The sequence below is a fragment of the Lepidochelys kempii genome, chromosome 3, assembly GCF_965140265.1.
Source record: "Lepidochelys kempii isolate rLepKem1 chromosome 3, rLepKem1.hap2, whole genome shotgun sequence".
NCBI classification, from domain to species: domain Eukaryota; kingdom Metazoa; phylum Chordata; order Testudines; family Cheloniidae; genus Lepidochelys; species Lepidochelys kempii.
In genome coordinates this window covers 91,405,531-91,433,421 of record NC_133258.1, presented here as the reverse complement: position 1 = coordinate 91,433,421, position 27,891 = coordinate 91,405,531, and the positions used below count along the sequence as shown (strand labels likewise).

At 44.8% G+C, this 27,891-nt stretch overlaps 1 long non-coding RNA gene across 1 annotated transcript; it reads right to left on the bottom strand.

Annotated features, from left to right (window-relative positions):
* Positions 1–309: 309 nt before the first annotated feature.
* Positions 310–26,263, bottom strand: LOC140908225 (uncharacterized). Its single transcript, XR_012157807.1, has 3 exons — positions 26,133–26,263; positions 917–977; positions 310–593 (listed from the first exon to the last, which is right to left on the bottom strand). It is a non-coding gene; the product is annotated as an uncharacterized lncRNA (long non-coding RNA).
* Between the last annotated feature and the right edge of the window lie 1,628 nt (positions 26,264–27,891).

Sequence of the window (27,891 nt, the reverse complement as noted above, 5' to 3'; positions counted from 1 at the left end):
GTCTTTTCAGCTGTGCTGAACTGTGACATTTAAAATGTATTCTGAAAAGAATAATAATTTCATCCTTTTAAACACATTACCACTTCCCCTACCAAAATCATGTATTACACTGCTCTAGTCAGATGACACTTCAAATTTCAATGTCATGTTAGCATTTGATACATATGCTTATTCTGTGTTTGCTTCGCTGAAAGATGGTCCCAGTGCTAGTGAGAAAAGAGCCTATATACACTTTTATTTTATTTTAAAAAGCATTACAACAATGGCCACAAACATTCCAGCAACACTATTGTAAGCTAGTATGTTTTGGACAATTACTATAGCATTTCTTGCAAGTTAGGAATTTTAAAGCTTTTTTAAGCTGGGAATGTAGCCTGCATGTCAAGACTTAAAGACTGGATCCAAGAAAGCCAGGCAGAGGGATCCACCTGATGTGAGAGATGTCTGTTGTTGGAGTCCTTCAAGGAGCAGGTAAGAGCGTTGCAGCAGGAGGTGGCTTGTCACCAGGGCCAGCGCAAGGATATTTTGCGGTCTAGATGAAACTTCCACCTTGCGCCCCCTCCTCTTCTATCCCCCCCAACAATCTCTGAAAACTAGTAAACTTAGCATTATAAACAGTCTGTCAGAATGGGTAACGGCTGTTCTAATGTTTCTTTTTTAACTTTAAGGCGTTTCAGTTGTTTGCCATTGCCTCTGATGGTGTCCCATTCAAAGTCTTACTATTGTGCAAAGCTAAACAACTGAGACTTGCATTGCATCACCAGCCAGGTTAGGCAGGGTGCTAAATCCCCCTTGCCCCAGAGGGCCATTATCCCCTGGTGACTAATTTCTACTCCAAGTCTGTAAAGCAGACTTTTAAGGTAAATACATTATTCCTTCAATATTACCCATGCACATATCTCACAAAGATTCTCACTTTTGACAAGTTACCAGCCTTGTGTAGATCCCTTCCACGTTCCTCTTCATGGGTAAGTGCCCTGTAAGACACAGGTGGGGTGCAGTGAGTTTGTCAGGCCTGTGATGACAGCTGTTTCTGAAGATCAGGGGGCCCTTTGCCAAGGTGTGCTGCTGTCACAGTGAGCTTGGGGTGGCTGACAGTATGGGGCAGGGCACTGAGGCTGGTGGGGCAGGTAACACTCACTGGGCTGGGGGGCAGGCGGTGCCAGGATGGGGCAGGAGCAGATACCTGTCAGTCTCCAAGGCTCGGGCCGCACCAGGGTCAGCAGCCTCTTCGTCTCCCCTGCTTGTCCAGGGGCCATACCTCCTCTCAGGTTCCCCGGCCACTGCCGCCTGGGAGGACATGGGAGGGGGGGGCCACTGTGGAGGAGACACAAGGGGCCAGGCTCGGCTGGGACCCCACACCTGCCGGCCAAGAGCAGCAGGAGCCAGGCACCGCATGGGGGAGAGCCGGGTAGCACGAGCCCAGGGTGCCTATGCTCCCCATCTGCTCCTGCTGCTGCGGAGGATGCCGCCACTCTGGGCTTGGGCCACCCCGCTTCCCCCAGGCAGCGCCCAGTTCCTGCTGCTCTCAGCTGGCAGGTGTGGGGCCCCAGCTGAGCCCGATCCCTTGCCTCTCCTCCGCAGTGGCGCCCCCCACCCGCGTCTTCCCAGGTGGCCGTGGCGGCAGCGGCCGGGGAGCCTGAGAGGAGAAGTGACCCCCGGGTAAGCGGGGGAGGCTCCGAGGTGAAGAGGTTGCTGGCCCTGGAGTGGCCCGAATGCTGGAGACTGACAGGTACCTGCCCCTAAGCAATGGTGTAAAAAAATTGGGGGGCACCGTTTTTTGGAGCCCCTAAATCTTGGCACCCTAGGTGGGCACCTAGTTCGCCTAGGGGTTGCACCTGCCCTGCTTGTCACTGTAGCAACTTGGAGCATGAGGACACCATAGACAGGATGCACATGGAGACATCTGGGATGGGGGATGCTAGCCAACTAGAGAAGAGTACAGAAGCATCAGAGGAGGAAGGAAAACTGGCTGCGCTATGGGGAGAAGACTAGGGGCTGGCTACCTCAGGCAGTAGACAGTACTCCGCCCCCACCCAGGTCCCCCATCCATCACAGTCAAGAACCGGTATGCAGTACTGGCAACATGAGAAGAGGAGCAGACCGCAATGGCTGAGGAAGAGAAGCCACTTTCACCCAAGGATGGGAAGCCATTGGGCACCATACCCAGTAGGTGGAGGCATAGGGTGGTGGGGATCAGGAGTTCCCTTCTAAGGGGGATGGAGACATCCATCCACCAACCTGACACAGTGTCCTGAGAGATGTGCTGCCTGATTTGACCCCACATCCAAGACATTATGGAAACACTGCTGAGGGTCATTCCCCCTACTCTATGCTGACCTTACCCTATTCTGATCATCTTCATGGTCACTAATGATACTGCCAGGTATGACCTTGAGCAGATCAGCAGTGGGAGGAGATTAGTAGGGCTCTGTCATAAATATAAAGGGAAGGGTAAACCCCTTTAAAATCCCTCCTGGCCAGAGGAAAAATCTTCTCACCTGTAAAGGGTTAAGAAGCTAGGATGACCTTGCTGGCATCTGACCAAAGTGACTAATGAGGAGACAAGATACTTTCAAGAGCTGGGGGGAGGGAAAAACAAAAGGGTCTGTCTGTGTGATGCTTTTGCCGGAGACAGAACAGGAATGGAGTCTTAGAATTTAGTAAGTAATCTAGCTAGATATGCGTTAGACTATGATTTCTTTAAATGGCAGAGAAATTAAGCTGTGCTGAATAGAATGGATATTCCTGTCTCTGTGCCTTTTTGTAACTTAAGGTTTTGCCTAGAGGGATTCTCTATGTTTTGAATCTAATTACCCTGTAAGGTATTTACCATCCTGATTTTAAAGAGGTGATCCTTTTTATTGTTACTTCTTTTTTACTGTTATTTCTATTAATTCTTCTTTTCAAGAACCGAATGCTTTTTTTCATTGTTCTTAAGATCCAAGGGTTTGGGTCTGTGGTCCCCTATGCAAATTGGTGAGGATTTTTATCAAACCTTCCCCAGGAAGTGGGGTGCAAGGGTTGGGAGGATTTTGGGGGGGGGAAGTTGTTTCCAAACAATGCTTTCCTAATAAAAATAAACCCCGATAAACGTTTGGTGATGGCAGTGGAAGTCCAAGGGCAAGGGTAAAATAACTTGTACGTTGGGGAAGTTTTAACCTAAGCTGGTAAAAGTAAGCTTAGGAGGTTTTCATGCAGGTCCCCACATCTGTACCCTGGAGTTCAGAGTGGGGAAGGAACCTTGACATGGTGGCAGAGCAGTGGGATTAACTTGAAATCATTTTGAGATCAATTTGAGATTTTTTTTTGAACCAGAAAAACAGATTTTAAAAGGATTTTTTTTTAAATCCTTTGGGCTGCTAGAAAGCAGGTCTCCAACTGGAAACAGCTGGAAGTTTTTTTTTGCTTTGATTTTGGGCCAGAGCAGAGACAAAAGGGAATTATCTTTTGTGAATTGCAGTTATCTCTACCTAAAGGCAGAGTAGTTAACCTCCTGCAGAGAAATTCACAAGTCTTCACAGACCTGAAGTTTTTTTTTTACCTAAAAGTAACTAGAGGAGTTTTCTGCCTATTTGCCTGGAGACAAAGGTGTTAGGGTTTGGGGGGGGAGAGGGGTTTGAATTTTTTTTATTGTTGTTGGGGGTTTTCGTGGGTTTTTTTTTTTTTTTATTTTTCTGTAGGATGACAATCACTATCAGAAAAATATAGGTATCCTATTACAGCACAGCAAAATTTACAAGCCAAGCTTTGTTTGTTTTATTTCTAACCCTCAAGTGTAAAGTTAGTTAAAAACAGAGAGGTAAAGACGACAGACACCAAGGCACTACACAAATTGGAGTTAGCCAAACTGGAGGCAGTGAAAGAAGCCAAAAAAGCCCTAGAAGCTGCTCACAGGAGAGAAATGGAGGCAAAGGACAAAGAAAGGGAGGCAGCGAAAGAGGCAGAACAACACCAAGCGGCTGCTCACAGGAGAGCTATGGAGGCAAAGGAAAAAGAACTGGAGGCAAGGGCCAAAGAACTGGAGGAGAAGGAAAAAGAGGAAGCATGAACTGGAGATGGAGAAGGCAAGGGCTCAGCAGAATATACCAACAAATCCTAGCAATCCTTTTCCAGGTACCACTTCCCATCCCAGAAAGTTCCCCACCTACAAGGCAGGTGATGATACCGAGGCCGCCTTAGAAAACTTCAAAAGGGCCTGCCTTGGGTACAGCATCTCTACAGACCAATACATGGTAGAGCTGAGGCCGTATGAACTGTTTAAATCCAAGGCGAGAGTCAGAATGGGGATAACACCCGAGCAGTCTCATCGGCGGTTCAGAGCCCTAAGGTGGAAACCAGACGTGTCATTTACCCGACATGCCTACCACATTGTGAAATATTGGGATGCCTGGATATCAGGAGCAAGTGTTAAATCTCCAACAGATTTGCCCTTCCTAATGCAAATGGAACAGTTCTTAGAGGGTGTTCCTGAGGAAATAGAAAGATACATCCTAGATGGGAAGCCCAAAACTGTAATTGAGGCGGGGGAGATTGGAGTCAAATGGGTGGAGGTGGCAGAGAGAAAAAAAAATTGGTCGCAGTTGGAGCAGACATCAGAAGGGACAACCCCAGACCACACCCTATTACCGGGGGCCACCCAAGGCCCCACCTACCCCCCAAGGAACCCTCCAGCCACCTTATCGTCCCACCACACCGTTCTCCAGCAACCCACCTCACCCCAGTGACCCGTCAGCTGGACGATGTTTTAAATGTAACGAGCCGGGGCATGTAAAGGCCAACTGCCCCAAGAACCCCAACAGATTACAGTTCATCACACTGGAATCACCCCAGAGGTCCTCAAGCCCAGATACCTCCCAGATACCCTTGGAGCGGAGGGAAAATGTGAGTGTGGGTGAAAAGAAGGTCACCGTGTGGAGGGACACCAGAGCACAAGTGTCAGCTATCCATGCTTCCTTAGTGGACCCCAATTTAATCAACCCAGAGATCCAAGTGACAGTTCAACCCTTCAAGTCCAACTCTTTCAATTTGCTGACAACCAAGTTGCCTGTCTAGTAGAAGGGCTGGTCAGGAACGTGGACTTTTGCAGTCTATGATGATTATCCCATCCCCATGCTGTTGGGGGAAGACTTGGCCAATCATGTGAAGCTAGCCAAGAGGGTGGGAATGGTCACCTGCAGCCAGGATAAACAAGCCGTGAGGCCTAGCTCTGTTCCGGAAACTTCTACCAGGACCCGGTCAGAGGTGATGGACCCGGACCCCAGACCAATGTCTGCAACAGCAGTAGTGGATCGAGTCCCAGAGACCTGGATGGAACCAGTCCCAGAATTGGAACTGGCGGAACAACCAGCACCAGACCCATTGCCAGCACTGAATCCAGTACTTGCAACCACAACACCAGAGGGCCCCACCGAACCTGAACCAACAGCAGCCCATAACCCTACACAAGAGGCTCAGCTGGAGCCTGAACCCCAACATAGTGCCCCAGCAGAGAGCAGTTCACAGTCAATGGAAACAGCCCCATCCCCTACATCACTTCCAGAGGGACCAAGCATAGGTCCACAATCCAATGAGGAACTGATGTCTCCAGCATCAAGGGAACAGTTCGAGACCGAACAGGAAGCAGATGAAAGCCTCCAGAGAGCTTGGGCGGCAGCATGGAGCAATCCACCGCCTCTCAGCTCTTCTAATCAATCTAGGTTTGTTGTGGAAAGAGGACTTTTATACAAGGAAACTCTTTCTGGTGGACACCAGGAAGACTGGCATCCTCAGAGACAGTTGGTAGTTCCAACTAAATACCAGGCCAAGCTCTTGAGCTTAGCCCACGATCACCCTAGTGGCCATGCTGGGGTGAACAGGACCAAAGACCGTTTGGGGGGGTCATTCCACTGGGAGGGAATGGGCAAGGATGTTTCTACCTATGTCCGGTCTTGTGAAGTATGCCAAAGAGTGGGAAAACCCCAAGACCAGGTCAAAGCCCCTCTCCAGCCACTCCCCATCATTGAAGTTCCATTTCAGTGAGTAGCCGTGGATATTCTGGGTCCTTCTCCGAAAAAGACACCCAGAGGGAAGCAGTACATACTGACTTTCATGGATTTTGCCACCCGATGGCTGGAAGCAGTACCTCTAAGCAACACCAGGGCTAAAAGTGTGTGCCAGACACTAGCAGACATTTTTGCTAGGGTAGGTTGGCCCTCCAACATCCTCACAGATGCAGGGACTAATTTCCTGGCAGGAACTATGGAAAACCTTTGGGAAGCTCATGGGGTAAATCACTTGGTTGCCACTCCTTACCACCATCAAACAAATGGCATGGTGGAGAAGTTTAATGGAACTTTGGGGGCCATGATACATAAATTAGTAAATGAGCACTCCAATGATTGGGACCTAGTGTTGCAGCAGTTGCTCTTTGCCTACAGAGCTGTACCACATCTCAGTTTAGGGTTTTCACCATTTGAACTTGTATATGGCCGCGAGGTTAAGCAGCCATTACAGTTGGTGAAGCAGCAATGGGAGGGATTTTCACCTTCTCCAGGAACTAACGTTCTGGACTTGGTAACCAACCTACAAAACACCCTCCGAACCTCTTTAGCCTTTACTAAAGAAAACCTAAAGGATGCTCAAAAAAAGCAAAAAGCCTGCTATGATAAACATGCCAGAGAGCGTTCCTTCAAAGTAGGAGACCAGGTCATGGTCTTAAAGGCGCTCCAGGCCCATAAAATGGAAGCATCATGGGAAGGGCCATTCCCGGTCCAGGAGCGCCTGGGAGCTGTTAATGATCTTATAGCATTCCCCACCTCCAACCGAAAGCCTAAGGTGTACCACATTAATTCTCTAAAGCCCTTTTATTCCAGAGAATTAAAGGTTTGTCAGTTTACAGCCCAGGGAGGAGACGATGCTGAGTGGCCTGAAGGTGTCTACTACGAAGGGAAAAGTGCTGGTGGTGTACAAGAGGTGAACCTCTCCATGACCCTTGGGCATATGCAGCGACAGCAGATCAAGGAGCTGTGCACTAGCTACGCGCCGACGTTCTCAGCCACCCCAGGACTAACTGAACGGGCATACCACTCCATTGACGCAGGTAATGCTCACCCAATTAAAGTCCAACCTTACCGGGTGTCTCCTCAAGCTAAAACTGCTATAGAATGGGAGATCCAGGATATGTTACAGATGGGTGTAATCCGCCCCTTTGGAAGTGCATGGGCATCTCCAGTGGTTCTAGTTCCCAAACCAGATGGGGAGATACGTTTTTGCGTGGACTACCGTAAGCTAAATGCTGTAACTCGCCCAGACAACTATCCCATGCCACGCACAGATGAACCACTAGAGAAACTGGGACGGGCCCAGTTAATCTCTACCTTGGACTTAACCAAGGGGTACTGGAAGGTACCGCTAGATGAATCTGCCAAGGAAAGGTCACGACACATGTCGGGCTGTATGAATTTAATGTACTCCCTTTTGGGCTGCAAAATGCACCCACCACCTTCCAAAGACTTGTAGATGGTCTCCTAGCGGGATTAGAAGACTATGCAGTCACCTACCTTGACGATGTGGCCATATTTTCAGATTCCTGGGCAGAACACCTGGATCATCTACAAAGTCTTCGAGCGCATAAGGGAGGCAGGACTAACTGTTAAGGCTAAGAAGTGTCAAATAGGCCTAATCAGAGTGACTTACCTTGGACACCAGGTGGGTCAAGGAACTATCAACCCTCTACAGGCCAAAGTGGATGCTATCCAAAAGTGGCCTGTCCCAAGGTCAAAGAAACAGGTTCAATCCTTCTTAGGCGTGACCAGTTATTACAGGCAATTTGTACCACAATACAGCCAAATTGCTGCCCCACTGACAGACCTAACCAAAAAGAAACAACCAAATGCTGTTCAGTGGTCCGAAGAGTGTCAGGAGGCCTTTAACCAGCTTAAAGCGACACTCATGTCTGACCCTGTACTAAAGGCCCCAGACTTTGACAAACCGTTCCGAGTAACCACAGATGCGTCCGAGCGTGGTGTGGGAGCAGTTTTAATGCAGGAAGGACCGGATCAAGAATTCCACCCTGTAGTGTTTCTCAGCAAAAAACTGTCTGAGAGGGAAAGCAACTGGTCAGTCAGTGAAAAAGAATGTTATGCCATTGCCTACGCTCTGGAAAAGCTATGCCCATATGTTTGTGGACGGCGTTTCCACCTGCAAACCGACCATGCTGTGCTACAGTGGCTTCATACCGCCACGGGAAATAACAAAAAACTTATTCAGTGGAGTTTAGCTCTCCAAGATTTTGATTTCGACATCCAACACATCTCAGGAGCTTCTAACAAAGTGGCTGATGCACTCTCCCGTGAAAGTTTCCCAAAATCAACTGGTTAAAATTGTCCTTGAGATGTGGAAAATATTGTTAGTCTTTATGTACTTGGTAGTATATTTAGAGATGCATGTGTCTTATTAACTCTGTTTTCCCTGAAGCTCCAGGAAGAAATCCCAGCCAGCGTTTCACCCTAGCTGAGATTTGGGGGGCGTGTCATAAATATAAAGGGAAGGGTAAACACCTTTAAAATCCCTCCTGGCCAGAGGAAAAATCCTCTCCCCTGTAAAGGGTTAAGAAGCTAGGATGACCTCGCTGGCACCTGACAAACTCAGAGAACTGGTAGGTTAGGTCCCATAAGAAGAAAATCTAGAGGAAAAAGATGTCCAGGACAGCTGTTTCTCAAGGAAAGAACATTAAAGAAACAACTGCAAAATATCATGATGTGAAGGGACAGATGGGAGGAATAGAAAGTGGCCAATATGACTCTATCAGGAGTCCTTTAATGACCTGAAAATCAAAAAGGAATCCCACAAATAGTGGAAACCTGGGTAAATAGCTAAAGATAAATAGCACAAGCATGGAGGGACAAAATCAGAAAGACTAGGGTACAAAATGAGTTAAACCTAGCCAGGGACGTGAAACGCAATGTGAAGAGTTTCTTTAAATACATTAGGAGCAAGTAAAAGACAAAGGGAAGTATAGGCCCATTGATTTGTGGGGAAGGAGATGACATCAAGCAGGCAAAGGTTTTTAATGTCTATTTTGCGTCAGGCTTCATTAGAAAGGGTAGTTGTGACCAAGGGTGTGTCTTCTCCAGCAACGTTAAAGCGCTGTCGCAGCAGTGCCTTAACGTGGCTGTCCTCGTGGCACCAGCACCGGGAGAGAGCTCTCCCGGCACTGTAAAAAAAACCACCCCCATGAGGGGAGTAGCTACCAGTGCTGGGCGCATGGCTACCAGAGGTGGTGCTCTGTCTACACTGCCACTTTACAGCACTGAAACATGCAATGCTCAGGGGGGTGTTTTTTCACACCCCTGAGTGAGAAAGTTGCAGCGCTGTAAAGTGGCAGTGTAGAGCAGACAAAAGTGCTTAACACAAAATGGAAAGGACCACAAGCCATAATAGGGAAAGAACAGGTTAAAGAATATTTAGATAAATTAGATGTATTTAAGTTAGCAGGACCTGACAAAATTAACACTAAGCTTCCTTAAGGAACTAGCTGAAAGTCTCAGAACCATTAGTAATTATCTCCAAAAACTCATGGAGGATTGGTGAGGTCTCTGAAGACTGGAGAAAGGCCAATGTACTTATCTTTAAAAAGGGGAATAAAGAAGATCTGGGGAATTATAAACAAGTCAACCTAACTTTGACACCTGGAAAGATGCTGGGACAAATTATTACTTTCACTTTGTAAACACCTAGAGGTTAATAGAGTAATAAGTAATAGACACAATGGATTTGTCAAGAACAAATCATGTAAAACAAACCTAATTTCCTGCTCTGACAGATTCATTGGCCTAATGGATGAGGGGAACCAGTAGTCATGATACATCCAGGTCCTCTTGATTTTTTTGGACACCGTACCACATAGCATTCTCATAAGCAAACTAGGGACATGTGGTCTAGACAATATTACTAAAAGGTAAATGCATAACTTTTAGTATGTATCACTCTTTTGCTGTCAAACTGGGAGGACATATCTAGTGGGAGTTCACAGGGGTCTTTCCTGGACCGGGTACTATTTAACATTTTCATTAATGGCTTGGGTAACAGACTGGAGAGTATGCTTATAAAATCTGCAGATGACAGCAAACTGGGCATGGTTGCAAACACTTTGTAGGACAGGATTCAAATTTAAAAGGACCTTGATAAAGTGGAAAATTGGTCTAAAATCAACAAGATGAAATTCAATAATGACAAGTGCAAGGTATGACACCTAAGAAGCAAAAATCAAAGGCACAAATACAAAATGGGGAATAACTGGCTGGGCAGTAGCACTGCTGGAAAGGATCTGGGGGGTTATAGTGGATCACCTATTTATGAATCAACAATGTGAGTGATGCCTATATGAAAAAAGGCTAATATCATTCTGGGGTTTATTAACAGAAGTGTCATATGTAAGACATGGGAGGTAATTGTCCTGCTCTACTTTGCACTGTTGAGGCCTTAGCTGGAGTATTCGGTCCAGCTTTGAGTGCCTCACCTTAAGAAAGATGTGGACAAATTGGGAACAGTCCAGAGGAGAGCAACAAAAATGATAAAAGTTTGAGAGAACCTGACCAATGAGGAAATGTTTAAAAAGGGCATGTTAAGTCTTGAGAAAAGAATACTGGAGGAGAATCTGAGACTAGTCTTCAAATATGTTGAGGGCTGTCATAAAGAGGACAATGATCAATTGTTCTCCATTTCCCCTGAAGGAAAAAGTAATTGGCTCAATCGGCCTGCAGCAAGGGACATTTAGATTAGATATTAGGAAAAACTTTCAAACTATAAGGATAATTATGTACTGGAATATACTCCCAAGGGAAGTTATGGAGTGCCTGTCATTGGAATTTTTAAGAACAGGATGGACAAATGCATATCAAGGATGGTCTGGGTATACTTGGTCCTAGCTCAGCGCAGGAAGTTGGACTACAGAATCTCTCGATGTCCCTTCCAGCCCTACATTTTTATGATTCTGTGACTGCAGAAGTGGAGGTCAGCTGCCTGTCCCTTTTAACCCTACTATTTATTTATTTCAGTTTCTACCAGTGTATGTTTTCAAGGCTATCTTCACAGGGGAAAAGGGCTAAAAATTACATTTAAAAAATAAGAAAACTGAGATATTCCTTCATGGAACCTGAAAGTCATCTCGACAATCAAGTCAATGAGTGTTGTAGAGCATATTGTAAAGAAAGGTATGGTCAAACATAGAGAAACTCTCAACATATAAAATACCCAGAATTAAGTGCAGATTCTTTGCTTACTGAAACCATGCTTAAACACAGACTAAATGATTGGGTCCGTTAAAGAAGGCAGCTTACCAGGATTTCAGGTTTTACAGTAACATGCTCAAAAGAGATTTGATTTTCAGCTTTGGCTGAAAGAGTCAAGGCATGTTTTGGTTTTACTTTCTCATTTAGATTCAGGAAAACACACCCCAGGCCTTAATAGCTTATTAGCAGGCTGGTACGCTTATAGAGGTGTCAGAGGAACAGCCGTGTTAGTCTGTATTCGCAAAAAGAAAAGGAGTACTTGTGGCACCTTAGAGACTAACCAATTTATTTGAGCATGAGCTTTCGTGAGCTACAGCTCACTTCATCAGATGTTTACCGTGGAAACTGCAGCAGACTTTATATACACACAGAAATCATGAAACAATACCTCCTCCCACCCCACTGTCCTGCTGGTAATAGCTTATCTAAAGTGATCAACAGGTGGGCCATTTCCAGCACAAATCCAGGTTTTCTCACCCTCCACCCCCCCACACAAATTTACTCTCCTGCTGGTGCTAGCCCATCCAAAGTGACAACTCTTTACATAATCAAGTCGGGCTATTTCCTGCATAGATCAAGGTTTTCTCACATCCCCCCCACCCCCATACACACACAAACTCACTCTCCTGCTGGTAATAGCTCATCTAAACTGACCATTCTCCAGGTTTAAATCCAAGTTAAACCAGAACATCTGGGGGGGGGGGGGGTAGGAAAAAACAAGAGGAAACAGGCTACCTTGCATAATGACTTAGCCACTCCCAGTCTCTATTTAAGCCTAAATTAATAGTATCCAATTTGCAAATGAATTCCAATTCAGCAGTTTCTCGCTGGAGTCTGGATTTGAAGTTTTTTTGTTTTAAGATAGCGACCTTCATGTCTGTGATTGCGTGACCAGAGAGATTGAAGTGTTCTCCGACTGGTTTATGAATGTTATAATTCTTGACATCTGATTTGTGTCCATTTATTCTTTTACGTAGAGACTGTCCAGTTTGACCAATGTACATGGCAGAGGGGCATTGCTGGCACATGATGGCATAGATCACATTGGTGGATGTGCAGGTGAACGAGCCTCTGATAGTGTGGCTGATGTTATTAGGCCCTGTGATGGTGTCCCCTGAATAGATATGTGGGCACAATTGGCAACGGGCTTTGTTGCAAGGATAAGTTCCTGGGTTAGTGGTTCTGTTGTGTGGTATGTGGTTGTTGGTGAGTATTTGCTTCAGGTTGCGGGGCTGTCTGTAGGCAAGGACTGGCCTGTCTCCCAAGACTTGTGAGAGTGTTGGGTCATCCTTTAGGATAGGTTGTAGATCCTTAATAATGCGTTGGAGGGGTTTTAGTTGGGGGCTGAAGGTGACGGCTAGTGGCGTTCTGTTATTTTCTTTGTTAGGCCTGTCCTGTAGTAGGTAACTTCTGGGAACTCTTCTGGCTCTATCAATCTGTTTCTTTACTTCTGCAGGTGGGTATTGTAGTTGTAAGAAAGCTTGACAGAGATCTTGTAGGTGTTTGTCTCTGTCTGAGGGGTTGGAGCAAATGCGGTTGTATCGCAGAGCTTGGCTGTAGACGATGGATCGTGTGGTGTGGTCAGGGTGAAAGCTGGAGGCATGCAGGTAGGAATAGCCGTCAGTAGGTTTACGGTATAGGGTGGTGTTTATGTGGCCATTGTTTATTAGCACTGTAGTGTCCAGGAAGTGGATCTCTTGTGTGGACTGGACCAGGCTGAGGTTGGTGGTGGGATGGAAATTGTTGAAATCATGGTGGAATTCCTCAAGGGCTTCTTTTCCATGGGTCCAGATGATGAAGATGTCATCAATATAGCGCAAGTAGAGTAGGGGCTTTAGGGGACGAGAGCTGAGGAAGCGTTGTTCTAAATCAGCCATAAAAATGTTGGCATACTGTGGGGCCATGCGGGTACCCATAGCAGTGCCATGCGGGTACCCATAGCACTGCTATGGGTACCCGCATGGCCCCACAGTATGCCAACATTTTTATGGCTGATTTAGAACAACGCTTCCTCAGCTCTCGTCCCCTAAAGCCCCTACTCTACTTGCGCTATATTGATGACATCTTCATCATCTGGACCCATGGAAAAGAAGCCCTTGAGGAATTCCACCATGATTTCAACAATTTCCATCCCACCACGAACCTCAGCCTGGTCCAGTCCACACAAGAGATCCACTTCCTGGACACTACAGTGCTAATAAACAATGGCCACATAAACACCACCCTATACCGTAAACCTACTGACCGCTATTCCTACCTGCATGCCTCCAGCTTTCACCCTGACCACACCACACGATCCATCGTCTACAGCCAAGCTCTGCGATACAACCGCATTTGCTCCAACCCCTCAGACAGAGACAAACACCTACAAGATCTCTGTCAAGCTTTCTTACAACTACAATACCCACCTGCAGAAGTAAAGAAACAGATTGATAGAGCCAGAAGAGTTCCCAGAAGTTACCTACTACAGGACAGGCCTAACAAAGAAAATAACAGAACGCCACTAGCCGTCACCTTCAGCCCCCAACTAAAACCCCTCCAACGCATTATTAAGGATCTACAACCTATCCTAAAGGATGACCCAACACTCTCACAAGTCTTGGGAGACAGGCCAGTCCTTGCCTACAGACAGCCCCGCAACCTGAAGCAAATACTCACCAACAACCACATACCACACAACAGAACCACTAACCCAGGAACTTATCCTTGCAACAAAGCCCGTTGCCAATTGTGCCCACATATCTATTCAGGGGACACCATCACAGGGCCTAATAACATCAGCCACACTATCAGAGGCTCGTTCACCTGCACATCCACCAATGTGATCTATGCCATCATGTGCCAGCAATGCCCCTCTGCCATGTACATTGGTCAAACTGGACAGTCTCTACGTAAAAGAATAAATGGACACAAATCAGATGTCAAGAATTATAACATTCATAAACCAGTCGGAGAACACTTCAATCTCTCTGGTCACGCAATCACAGACATGAAGGTCGCTATCTTAAAACAAAAAAACTTCAAATCCAGACTCCAGCGAGAAACTGCTGAATTGGAATTCATTTGCAAATTGGATACTATTAATTTAGGCTTAAATAGAGACTGGGAGTGGCTAAGTCATTATGCAAGGTAGCCTGTTTCCTCTTGTTTTTTCCTACCCCCCCCCCCCCAGATGTTCTGGTTTAACTTGGATTTAAACCTGGAGAATGGTCAGTTTAGATGAGCTATTACCAGCAGGAGAGTGAGTTTGTGTGTGTATGGGGGTGGGGGGGATGTGAGAAAACCTTGATCTATGCAGGAAATAGCCCGACTTGATTATGTAAAGAGTTGTCACTTTGGATGGGCTAGCACCAGCAGGAGAGTAAATTTGTGTGGGGGGGTGGAGGGTGAGAGAACCTGGATTTGTGCTGGAAATGGCCCACCTGTTGATCACTTTAGATAAGCTATTACCAGCAGGACAGTGGGGTGGGAGGAGGTATTGTTTCATGATTTCTGTGTGTATATAAAGTCTGCTGCAGTTTCCACGGTAAACATCTGATGAAGTGAGCTGTAGCTCACGAAAGCTCATGCTCAAATAAATTGGTTAGTCTCTAAGGTGCCACAAGTACTCCTTTTCTTTTTATAGAGGTGTGGACTGCACAGAGGGGACTGGACTGTTAAGTGATTTTTCTACTTCAGATTCCATCTGCCCCTCAGATGAAGGGATCTCTGCAGACAGCCCTATCTGCCTCCTGACAAAAACAACCACCAGAGTAATTCTTTATCTGAAGATTAATCCAGATTAATGGCAACAGATGCCTTTCCCTGAGGCTGAATGAGGATATACCTTTCACCCATTCACTATGTGACTTCTCATGTCAGGAGGCCATGACAGCTGTAGGGGCTGTGGAAAGATCATGGCTCCAAATCGTTCTGTTAATAAAACACATTTCTTTTTTCAGTGAGTCAGAACATCAAACATCCTTGAGGGAATTCACAATCTTTAATATTAATGACCTTTCTTAATCTCCTTGGAGAGTCTGGGCACATCTGAGAATAGAGGTGATTTGCTGCAGCTTCTCAGCTAACTGCTCTGTAATTCACAGTCCTGTTTTGAAAGATAGTAAAATCTAATTTTCCCTTCGATATAAGGCACATTGGCCTTACCATCCAGCATGAGATTGTGCTCCAGGTCCTGGAGAGAAGTGCCACATCCATTTGGGATGCCCTCTTGCAACAGCTGGTTTGTGAGGCAGCACCTCTAAGTCGTCACCCATGTAACAGGTTCTTAGGTTGGCTGCCAGGGCACAGGGCAGTTGTTGTTAGCACTCAGTACAGAAGAGGGCCCCTTCCTGATCTGCGATGTCCTCCACCTGTCTGGATGGTTATAGGTGGAATGTAATAATGAATTTGCCATTTGTTTGGTTTGCAGGTTGTGTTTTGGTTTCACAGGACATTGTGTTTACAGTTGGAGACTTCCATAGGTATCCTAAGGACTCTGAGGACTTTTGCAGTTTGTTGGCACAGGTAACTTAAGGACTTACATGGTCTGTTTGTGTGGCACAATTTGCACAGGTTTTGTTTGTTTTATTGATATATTGTTTATTTCACATGATCACAACTTTGGGTAGTAGATCCTGGCAGCAGAGTTTGACTTTACTCTCATCAATTTTTAGGGGTGTAAACATTGGTTTGGTGATTGGTTCTCCCAAAAACTGTAAAAGTCAGATGGTTTGGGATAGCCATTTCCCTGTGAATTTGGCCTCAACACACCTTTCTAGGGAGAAAGGATTAGATTTGTAGGCAAGCCTACGCCATTCTGAGTATTGCCATTCTGAGAAGCTCAAAAATCATGAGTCAGACCCCAAAAGATGTTTTTTAAAAGATTATATTATGGTTTTGGTCTGTCTCTTGGATTTTTGAACTCCCTGGTCATCGTGTGTGTGTGTATATATGGATAACTCTCCCACATTTATTGAATAAAGTGATTTTGGCCCTCTTCCAGGGTTCTTGCTGGCTGCCTGATGGTGCAAAGCTTTAAGCTTCAATCCAAACCCCAAAATTCTAATTCATAGAATCACAGAATATGAGGGTTGGAAGGGGGTCAGGAGGTCATCTACTCCAACCCCCTGCTCCAAGCAGGACCAATCCCCAACTAAATCATCCCAGCCAGGGCTTTGTCAAGCTTGACCTTAAAAACTTCTAAGGAAGGAGATTCCACCACCTCCCTGGGTAACCCATTCCAGTGTTTCACCACCCTCCTAGTGAAAAAGTGATTCCTAATATCCCCACCTGCAACTTGATACCATTACTCCTTGTCCAGTCCTCTTCCACCACTGAGAACAGTCTAGATCCATCCGTCCTCTTTGGAACCCCCTTTCAGGTAGTTGAAAGCAGCTGTCAAATCCCCCCTTAATTCTTCTCTTCCACAGACTAGATAATCCCAGTTCCCTCAGCCTCTCTTCACAAGTCATGTGATCCAGCCCCCTAATCATTTTTGTTGCCCTCCGCTGGACTCTTTCCAATTTTTCCACATCCTTCTTGTAATGTGGGGCCCAAAACTGGACACAGTACTCCAGATGAGGCCTCACCAATGCCAAATAGAGGGGAATGATCACGTCCCTCTATCTGCTGCCAATGCTCCTACTTATACAGCCCAAAATGCCTTTAGCCTTCTTGGCAACAAGGGCACAATTGTTGACTCATATCCAGCTTCTCGTCCACTGTAATCCCTAGGTCCTTTTCTGCAGAACTGCTGCTTAGCCAGTCAGTCCCCAGCCTGTAGCAGTGCATGGGATTCTTCCGTCCTAAGAGCAGGACTCTGCACTTGTCCTTGTTGAACCTCATCAGATTTCTTAGGTCCCTCTGTATCCTATTCCTACCCTCCAGCGTATCTACCATTCCTCCCAGTTTAGTGTCATCTGCAAACTTGCTGAGAGTGCAATCCACGCCATCCTCCAGATCATTAATGAAGATATTGAACAAAACCAGCCGTAGGACCGACCCTTGGGGCACTCCGCTTGATACTGGCTGTCAACTAGACATGGAGCCATTGATCACTACCCGTTGAGCCCGATGATCTAGGCAGCTTTCCATCCACCTTATATTCCACTGTGTGTTTCGCCCATCCCTCATTCCAGGAATTAATTATGCACCTCCCCAGCCTCTATATCAGTTCTGCCAACCCTAAATGCCCACAATCTGCCTATCCCCACCCTCCCCACCTGATCTTTCCTTCTCCTGCTATTAACGGGTTCTTCATTCCCTATCCCAGGCTTGAGGGACTGCAACAGGGTCCCCTCTCCCCATTTCAGGCTCTGGGGCAGCTCCAGGTGTTCTTCATACCTCTCCTCCTTCCCAGTCCTGGTGTTGCAAGGATGGACAGGGAGGGAGGAGGAGCAGACAGCAGAATGACCCATTGCTCATAGGAGGGAAAGGTGGAGCCACCCTGAGCTGCTGGGGTGCTCCCTCCTTTTCCCATCATCTGCCCTTCTCTGTGAATGGTGTCAGCTGCTCCCTCTCCCAATAAAAAGTCCTTTGGGTTCTTGAGGGGAGAGAGGAGAGCTGTGCATTCTTCCTGCAGCAGCTCTTGTTGTCTGCTCTTCCCTGGAAAGTGGAAGTAGGAAGGAGCAGCCAATCAGAGGGAGATTTCCCCAAGGTGGGGCTGAAATTCTCTTAAGGGCTGGAGCTATTTCCATCATCGTGAGACTGGCTCCAGCCCTAGCCAAACTCCTATGACTCACTAAGGAATTTTCAGAGTTGATACCACTGTATCCTATGAGTGCAGAGGGGTTCCCTGGAAGTAAGTTGTTCTGGGTTGCAGGCCACCATAGTCCTTAGGAGTAATGGAGGTTCAGATAGGGTCTAAGTTTTGAGCAGCTGCTAAGTCCTGAGTCTGTGATGCTCAGGATTTAACTATCAAAAATGGGGAAGGCAGGTGACAGAGAGCATTGATAGCCTTCCCCTTTTCACTGTTGCCCTGAGAAGTTATCCTGTTAAGGAATTAATAAAGTTGCTGACACTTGCCTCAAAATTCCAGATGTCAGTATCTGTTGGCCCCTGCCATTCACAGTACTCTTTGAGTGCTATAAACCCTTCGGATACACCTACGCTGTAATAAGACCCGTGGCACAGCCACGGCTGGTCCAGGTCAACTGACTCAGGCTGCAGGGCTAAAAGTTGCAGTGTAGATGTTCGGGCTCAGGCTGGATCCAGGCTTTGAGACCCAGTGAATGGGGAGGGTCTCAGAGCCCAGGCTCCAGCCCGAGCTTGAACATTTATATTGCAATTTTTAGACCCGCAGCCCAAGTCCCACAAGTCTGAGGCTCTGAGACTCGGTGTTGCAGGTTTTTTATTGTAGTGGAGACATGAGCTGTGAGACCAAAAAAGAGGCTCTCATGCTCTGTTTTCCAGACATCCCAGTTTCCCAAGCAAAGGGATGAAACATTTGCCTGTTAGATTAAAGGATTCAAATACACTATTCACTATTTATTGAAAGAAGGATATTGAGGGAAATAGTTTGTAGTGAATGTCTTGACTATTAAAAATAGTCTACTCAAATTTCACAGTAAGTTTTTCGTGTAGTTTTACAGAAAGGGCTGTCTTGGTAGCAGAAATTCTTGTGTATTATTGAATGTACTTGTCATTTGTGATGGGATCACATAATAAACAATAACACTTTGCTTTTTTGCTTTTAAAGAACACTGAAGACTATTTCCCATTATGTAAACTTTTAGATTGCTTTGCTAAGCCTTCTTTGAAAAAGATGAGTTGATAAAATAAAATCACTCTTGTTTTATCTCTACAACATCTGAATAAGTAACATTTTTCATTTGTCACAAATTATGACATTGCTTTTGTAACATTGCAAAAACAAGCTAGCAATTTACATAGTGATTAAACTAAAGTAAATTGGTACACTTCATGCTGGTAATTGTGATGTTGTTCTTTTATTACACTTGATACTTTAGGTACTCCTAATTGGGCAAAAGAGCATAAACAGTAATAAGAAGAAAACAAACTGTTATTAGAAGGAACATATATGTGGCTGGTATATTTCTAAATGAGTGAAGTGTGTAAGAAATATATTTTTAAAAAAGGGGGCCAGGTACTCCACTTTTGTAAATCAGCTGAAGACCAGGCCCTTAGTACTTTATACATTCAGTCAAGGCTTCCAGGGAAAAAATAGGGCCACAAAAAAGTTTGTTATATTAATAAGTCTTTAAATCCACAAATTAACTTGTGAATGTGTTGTGTTAGATGAGTTGATGCTCCCAGCCAACATTGAGAAATGGGTTTTAACTCCCCTTCTAGAGTTCAAAAGGGGCATTTTAAGATTATGAAAACAGATGTTTCTCTCCCGTGCAGACTGTCTTAAAGAGCTCATTATCATGACACTGGTAGAGAAATTAACATTAATTAACAGGAACTACTTGAAAAGGTGCAACAATGTCTGGCCACTAAAAGACCTTTATACCATTGTAATTTAATTAAATGTACTCACATCCCTTACGTTCTTCTCTGTTTTATCTTTTTTCCATGAAGGGGTTGCCTTATAGAACCTCATAACATATTAAGGTATTTTAATGCAAGACTGAAGTCTACATTTATTTCCAAGATTTTTGAATTCTGTGCACTATGAAGTCTGTCCTGCTGTATTGTCCTTCGCATATAGTGATAGGTTGAAAATAATAAAAAAGGTTAAGCTGTGATTGTGGTTGATCTGGTTTGAGTGTCCTATCTACCTCTTTCTGGTACTAAAGTGCCCGGAAGTTATTCAATATTGTAGGTGTAGTCTCATTACAATTATCTATGCGAGGATGATTATTGCAAAAATCTATGTCATCCTTGCACAGACAGATATTAATGTCTCCCAGTTGTATACTAGGATGCATTCAGATTGTATACTTCACTGGGAAAACCCATGGGAGGGATCCTGACGTGAAGAAAATGACATCACAGCCTCAGTGCCAGGAAATACTACATATGTGGCTGCCTCTGACTCCCAAACACACTCAAGATGAATAAGGTTCCACAGCGGGCTTATGAATAAATGATAATGCAGTAAAGGGCTATACTAGCTTTTAAGTGGATTCCCTGAAGAGCTTGGAGGGTGTGCTATTACATGCATTTCCCCATACAGATTCCTGTGGTCATAGGGACTCCTTTATGGATGCAGGGAGGGAGAAGAGCTATGCTGTAAGATGTCTGATTCCACTTTCATGAAGGAAGGGAAGGGCTGTAGATAGCAGGTCCCCTCTATACATGGACCCTGTTGAAATGACCCCTGCTGAGACTGCAAACAAGGGTGCCAAATGGATGGTGGGTTTTGTTGTGTTGACACTTATCCACTAGAAACTGGACTCAAAGCGTCAACTCATTTCATATAGATGACTGAAAAGCCATCAAATGGTGATAATTTTGGCTAATGCATATTTGGGTTAGATGTGCAGCAGTATTTTAGGAATGGAAGAAATTGTCTCTTGTCATGCGACCAATTTGGCCTCCTCATTCTATTAGAATGAGAACACAATATGTGAGACATAATAAGATGCCTTTGGATCAACTTGCTCAATAGCTTATTTGGAATTTTCAGATACTAGGTTGTAGTATTTTAATTGGTAATGTAAACCTGGGTTAACATGAGGTTTCAACTGCAGGTGGCAGCAAACCCCTAAAGATCAATTTATATTTTGAACAAAGCAAAAGCAAGGCTAGGTTTACCATATCCAGAATAAACAGAAATATATTAAAGCTATAGATCATGGGATGATTACATAGCAAATAGAAACACGTGGAACAGATTTGTTAAAAACTAAACGGACATCTCATCCCAGATGTGTGATAAGCAATGACAGCTCCCTTTGAGAGGGTGGCAATCATTTGCAGGAATAGTCTCCGGCAAAGCAACATTGAGCACTGTATGTAAATTTTTCTCCTGTCATGCCCTTTAGCTGACTACTGCACAGCCAGCAGCAAAAAGAAGTCTGGTAAAGCAGGGCATTTATATATCCTTGCCTGGTACGTTAATACAAGAGCTGGCTGCTCCAAAACGTCAGAGCACTCTCGTTTAGGACATTATTAACACAGCTAGCAGAAATAATGAAGGCAAGCAGAATCCCAGATAAGGAAGTATACTTAACCTCTAAAAACTGTCAAAAGTAAAGGATAGTTTCATGAAAAATAATGGTGTGAAGATTAAAGGCAGCAAAGTGTGCTATGGAAGATTATCCACATCTGTTTTAAACGGATGATGTGACAGGGTGCATAAAATCCTGGGATGAATCAGGTTAAAAACCTATTGCTGAATAAGAGAGGTGCTACAAGTGGCTACACCCATTGCCAGTATTGGCAGAAAACCTAGCCAAAAAGGCAAACAGGAATGTCTGGGACACAGCTATGGCAATTTCCTGCAATATCTTTGGCAGATTTTACTGTATTAAGTTGAGGTATCATTGTGGGCCAGGGATTGTATGTAATTCCATGGGTAGGGGGACTACAGCTCTCCAGGAACTAATAATGGAGCATGATTAGGCAAACACACTCGGGTTGTAACACCTCCAGAGAGATACCACCACTTGGAGAGGCTCATATATATTGGTTCAAACTGGACTCTCCAGAGACCAATGGACTAAGAAAGGACTTTTGGTTAAATAGCTGAATTTAAACTGAGTCAGACTTTTCATTCTGATCCAGCAAATGGACAGGACCTTCAGTCCAAGAGGTGTTGGAAAGACTTTAGCCTACTGAGGCCTCAGAAGATTGATGGGTGAGCTTTCCTCAGGCATATAAAAACTTGTAGTGTTTTTTCCTTGTGGTAACTTATGACTGCTGGCAATTACAGCTATTCTTTGGAGAGAAAGCAAAGTTCAAACACTGGCCTATTTAGACCATCCAACTTGCTGGGGATATCACAGTGTAGAAAAGGAACTCTGCAGCCTAGAAAACCCACAGTCAGGAGGGACAGAGACATCATGCTGTGATGGCTGAGGAGCTGGGTGCCTAGAATGGGTGCTGTCAAGGTTCCTTTCCCACTCTGAACTCTAGGGTACAGATGTGGGGACCTGCATGAAAACCCCCTAAGCTTATTTTTACCAGCTTAGGTTAAAACTTCCCCAAGGTACAAACTATTTTACCTTTTGCCCTTGTACTTTATCGCTGCCACCACCAAGCGTCTAACAGATACATAACCGGGAAAGAGCCCGCTTGGAAACGTCTTTCCCCCCAAAATCCTCCTCAAACTCTACACCCCCTTTCCTGGGGAAGGCTTGATAAAAATCCTCACCAATTTGCATAGGTGAACACAGACCCAAACCTTTGGATCTTAAGAACAATGAAAAAGCAATCAGGTTCTTAAAAGAAGAATTTTAATAGAAGAAAAAGTAAAAGAATCACCTCTGTAAAACCAGGATGGTAAATACCTTACAGGGTAACCAGATTCAAACATAGAGAATCCCTCTAGGCAAAACCTTAAGTTACATAAAGACACAAAAACAGGAATATCCATTCAATTTAGCACAGCTTATTTTCTCAGGCATTTAAACAAACAGAATCTAATGCATATCTAGCTAGATTACTTACTAAGTTCTAAGACTCCATTCCTGTTCTGTTCCCGGCAAAAGCATCACACAGACAGAGAGAGACTTTGTTTCTCCCTCCCTCCAGCTTTTGGAAGTATTTTGTCTCCTCATTGGTCATTTTGGTCAGGTGCCAGCGAGGTTATCCTAGCTTCTTAACCCTTTACAGGTGAAAGGGTTTTTCCTCTGGCCAGGAGAGATTTAAAGGAGTTTACCCTTCCCTTTATATTTATGACATGTGCCCTCAAGGGACCATAGAGGGAGAATAAGGGTGCAGCTACCCTGCACTGTGACAGCCTGCACTCATCTGAGCACACCACCTGAGTGGGTAAAATCATGCTTAAATGTGAGAACGTGAACTGGTAGTCTAAAAAAGAAGAGGTTTTAGAAGAGGTCTCCCTGAGACAGGATGAAAAATGGTGCTCTTCCAGATTGTGCCTTGATAAAACCTGATAGTCTTTACTGGTGCTGGGCTTTGGAGAAAGCATGTCTCACTTGATAAATGTCCAGTTCTTTATTCATTTAGTATTCTGGCAGTATTTCCAATGGTAAAAATGTCAGCTCATAATTTATCACTGGTGCAAGAGACAGCAAGGGTGCTGGAACAATTTGTGTAGTAGGGGTGCTGAGAGCCATTGAACCACTCTGTAAACCCTGTATAGGATAGAACCCACTTCAACACGGGGTGCTGCCACACCCCAAGCACTACTGGTTCTAGCACCTATGAGCGACAGTGGAAGATGTAGTATAGACCAAGATCAGAGAAGGTCAAGTATTTTTAACCACCTGAGAAATTAACACAGTAGAAGACAGGGCTCAAGCATTTTTATCCCATGTCACCAAACTCACCACCCGTGGTAGCAAGTGTGGAAGATGTATTGCCAACTCTCACAATTTTATCATGGGTCTCACTATATTGGTGATTTTCTTAAAGCCCCAGCTGCTGGAATCAAGAGATCCCATAAGAATCTCAGCTTTCATTTTTTTTTAAAGGAAGTTTCTGGCCTTCATGGTTGCAGAGAAAAGCTTAAAAATGTGATGCACATGGACCTGAAAAGTTCAGAAACGAGAAGGTAAATAAAAAGAACTTGTAATTATTATTTTAAAACAGTGTCATGATTTTAAGGCAGTCTCGTGAGGTTTATAGGCCTGACTCATGATTTTTGAATCCTTGAGGTTGACAATACTGGGTGCCTGAGACATAAATAGTTGGCGGGGGTCTGAGCCAGGAGTGATGAGCCAGGCAACCGACTTTAGACCCCAGGGTAGCCTGTAAAGAGCCGGGACAGCACAATTATGTGAACTGAGCCCAGACAGGCAGTGTTTGAGGGAAGGGAGCTGGTGGCAGGTGTGCTACAGAGTAAGTCCTCCAGGATGTGTAGCGACACCATGCTTCCTGTACACTCTTGATGCAGTTTTATCTTTACAGTCTGCTCATCAGCGAAATACTACATCATACCAAGAGTGGAAGACACAGGATGCTGGAAGACCCACTGAGAAAGGTAATGTGCAATGCCTACTGCAGGGCTTGTGCTACTACACATAACTGCCCTACTAGTTATGAGAATCTGTATCATTTGGCGAATAGAAGAACCAACAGATTTCAGGTTTCAGAGTAATAGCTGTGTTAATCTGTATTCGCAAAAAGAAAAGGAGGACTTGTGGCACCTTAGAGACTAACCAATTTATTTGAGCATAAGCTTTCGTGAGCTACAGCTCCGATGAAGTGAGCTGTAGCTCACGAAAGCTTATGCTCAAATAAATTGATTAGTCTCTAAGGTGCCACAAGTCCTCCTTTTCTTCTTTCAACAGATTTCATTCACTCCTTAATAAGTGTAGAGAAAAAAGGAGGACTATGACTGTATGTGGACCCTAAGGGGCTGAACAAAAACGTAAAAAGAGAACACTTCCACCTGCCCACAAAAAGCGAACTATCTGTCTAAGAAAGCAGACACCAGATTCTTCAGCAAATTAGATGCATTGGTGGGATTTTGGCAGATCCACCTGGACACTGAAAGCTTCAAGATATGCACTTTCAACACACCATTTGGCACATACAACTTCTTAAGACTGCTTTTCAGAACACGTTCAGCTCCAGAACTATACCACCATACAGTTAGCCAGATGCTAGAGAGTCCAGTAGGTGTGAAAGCATTCCTTGATGACATGGTAATTTGGAGCAGCACTGCCATTGAACATAAGAAACTACTGAGGAGAGTACTAGAAATTGCAAAAGCTAATAACCTTAAATTGAATAAGGCCAAATGTCAATTTCAAACAACAGAAATAATGTACTTGGGAGAGAGACTGATTTCTAAGGAAATCCTGCCTGATGAATCAAAGATCCAAGCAATACTGAATATGCAGAGACCTGAAGATAACTAGGAAATTCAAAGGCTGCGAGGCATGTAGAATTACATCCACAAATTCATACCTAATTACACAGCTCGCACAATTCACTTAAGACATCTCCTCCACAAGATCACAAAATGGGCATGGATGTCAGAGCATGAAAGAGAGCTCAATGATTTAAAGCACATTTGGACATCAGCTCCAGTTCAGCACATTTTTGATGCAATGAAAGACATCAAATGCTTCACAGATGCCTCATCTTTGTATCTAAAGTTATGAATATTAACTATGTTCCATCATTTCAAATGTGTTTGCTCCTGGGGTAACACCCACAAGGTAATTTACATCCAGTCTGGCCAGCAGATTGTGAATGAACTATTCAAGTTGATGGCCCATTAAAGAACACAATAGGCCACAGAAGAAGTTTGTCCTCGCCCGGTGAACCTTTCTGTGGATGCCTTAGCTAGAATTTGGGTAATGGCTACTCCTGAGTCATCAAAGCATGCAAGAGCATGTGACTGGCTCATGTGACCCTGGACTCCAACTTGTGCCTATAATTTTCCACAAACTAAGATTGAAAGCATCCCCTCCACATGGGTGAAGATATAAAAGACTCTGGAAGCATCTCCATTTTGTCTTTCTTTCCTGCTCTGATTTCTGGACTATGGGCTTACACTACAAGGAGCATTCTAACCAATAGACTGAGGACTTCCAATCTTTTGGAAGTTACCAGAGTCTCAACCACCTCAATGCCCACCCCCTGAGTTCAGAGTCCCCCCCCCATTCTGCCACCATCAGCTCTGCCCCACAGCTATGCCCCAAATCAGCTCTCCCCAAGCCTCACTTCTGCTTCTCCTGGGATTCTTCACCCCCTCTCCCAGATCCTGCAGGCTGAAGTGAGGCACTCTCTCCCTGTTTCAGGCTGTGGGGGACATCTCCAGTGGCTCCTCACCTGCTCTTCCCTTTTCCATGATGTGTGCTGCAGGGTGGGAGCAGAGTCACTGTCCTGTCTTCCATTGTTCACAGGAGAGGAGGAGCAGGCAGAGCTGCCCTGAGCAGCCAGGCTCTTTAGCAACCTCCTCCCCTCACCCTTCCTGTGAGAATGGTTTTGGGTTGCGATGGAGAGTAGGAGGGGGAGAAAGCTCTGTCTGCAGCAGCGCTGATTGGTTATTCTGCCTCAGGAGGTGGGCAAGTGGAGCAGGCATCAAAACAGAGGGCTCAAATTCACTAGAGACTTGGATCTTCTTGTGTTATTGTGCAAGCCCCATTGAAATTCATGTCACTTTTGGAAAAATTACAAGAGCTGGCAACACTGTGTTCTCCTTGCCATTCCCTTTCCCCTCAAATTCTAATTTTGCTACTTACTTTTCCCTGATAAAGTGTTTGTTCCCTTTTAAACGTGGTTGGTGTTTGAGCCTGTTTTATTCAAAATGAACTAGAAGTCATAGGGACTGTATATGAATTTATTCACTCAGCCACTGACTGGAGGCACCATGCACTGAGAATCCAGTTTAGCTCCAGCAACCAGTAAGTCCTAAGAGCTGATGCGTGCCATCAGACCCAGGAGCACAAAGAATCTAGGGCCCACAGGTTCTAAAGTGGGTTCTGGAGCACCTGAGGAGGGACAAATAGGGGCTGTACCACAGCAGGGGATCAGATATACCCCTAGCCGTGGCTACAGGCCTCAGGACAAATTTTCCATTGCCTCCGTGCACCTTGTGTAGTCATTTTATGCTGGTGCAAAATATGTGCAAAGTGGAGGTAAGTTATTCTGTGATAGTTTTACATCCATTTTGTTTTCACTATATCTTGGTGTAATGGCTGTATGTGGTGCAGGGCAATGAAGAATCTGGCACCTCTTCTTGTCTCTTATGGTTATCTGTGAACCAACAACTGGCCAAGATAATGACACATAATAGCTAACTCGGGGCTCAAATAAATGTACCATTAAGAGAAAAATTAGAGTGTTAAGACTGTCAAGTAGCCAGGCCTGGAAATGGAATGAGGCCATTGAATGCAAAGGTATTTATTTGCATGTCCAAGAACCTCAAATTAATTTGCAATGCATCACTTTGACATTCTGAACTTGGAAATACTTGAAATCAACAATTCTGCCTTCAGGGTAGTTTTACAATTCCTATGAGACATTCCTCCTCCCATGGCATGAAGGAGCTAGAATTGTACATTCATTAATAATGATACATCTATTTGCAGCCTTGCAGGATCTTCTTACTTTGGCATATGTGTCTTCTTACAGAGGAAGGTGGAAGGTTAAGTGCGGACGGCTTTATATTACAGTCACAGGTGAGGAACTAGAAACTGAAACATGTACATGGGATATTTGATCTATTATTCTGCCACCTATACCCACAGAAAACTTAGTCTTTCAAGGTCGTTGTATAATACTGCAGGTACAATTAGCTATAGATGTCTAGTAGTGGGTTACTGAAAAGGATGAGTGAAAAATAATGAAAATCTGCTAGTCTTCATAGGAAATGCCTCCAGGAACTTAAGAATTGTACTCTGTAGCACATGTCTGCCTGCACCCATGATTGCAACAACAAAGCGAATTGTGAAAAACAACTTTTGTGTATCCCAACTGTGATCCCTGTTTTTGCATCCCATGGTTGTTTAGTAACTGTGTGGTGCTCTGCTAAAAAGCCTAAATAGCTAGGGTCTGTGGATTTGTGGCTGAACTGTCCTATTACAAA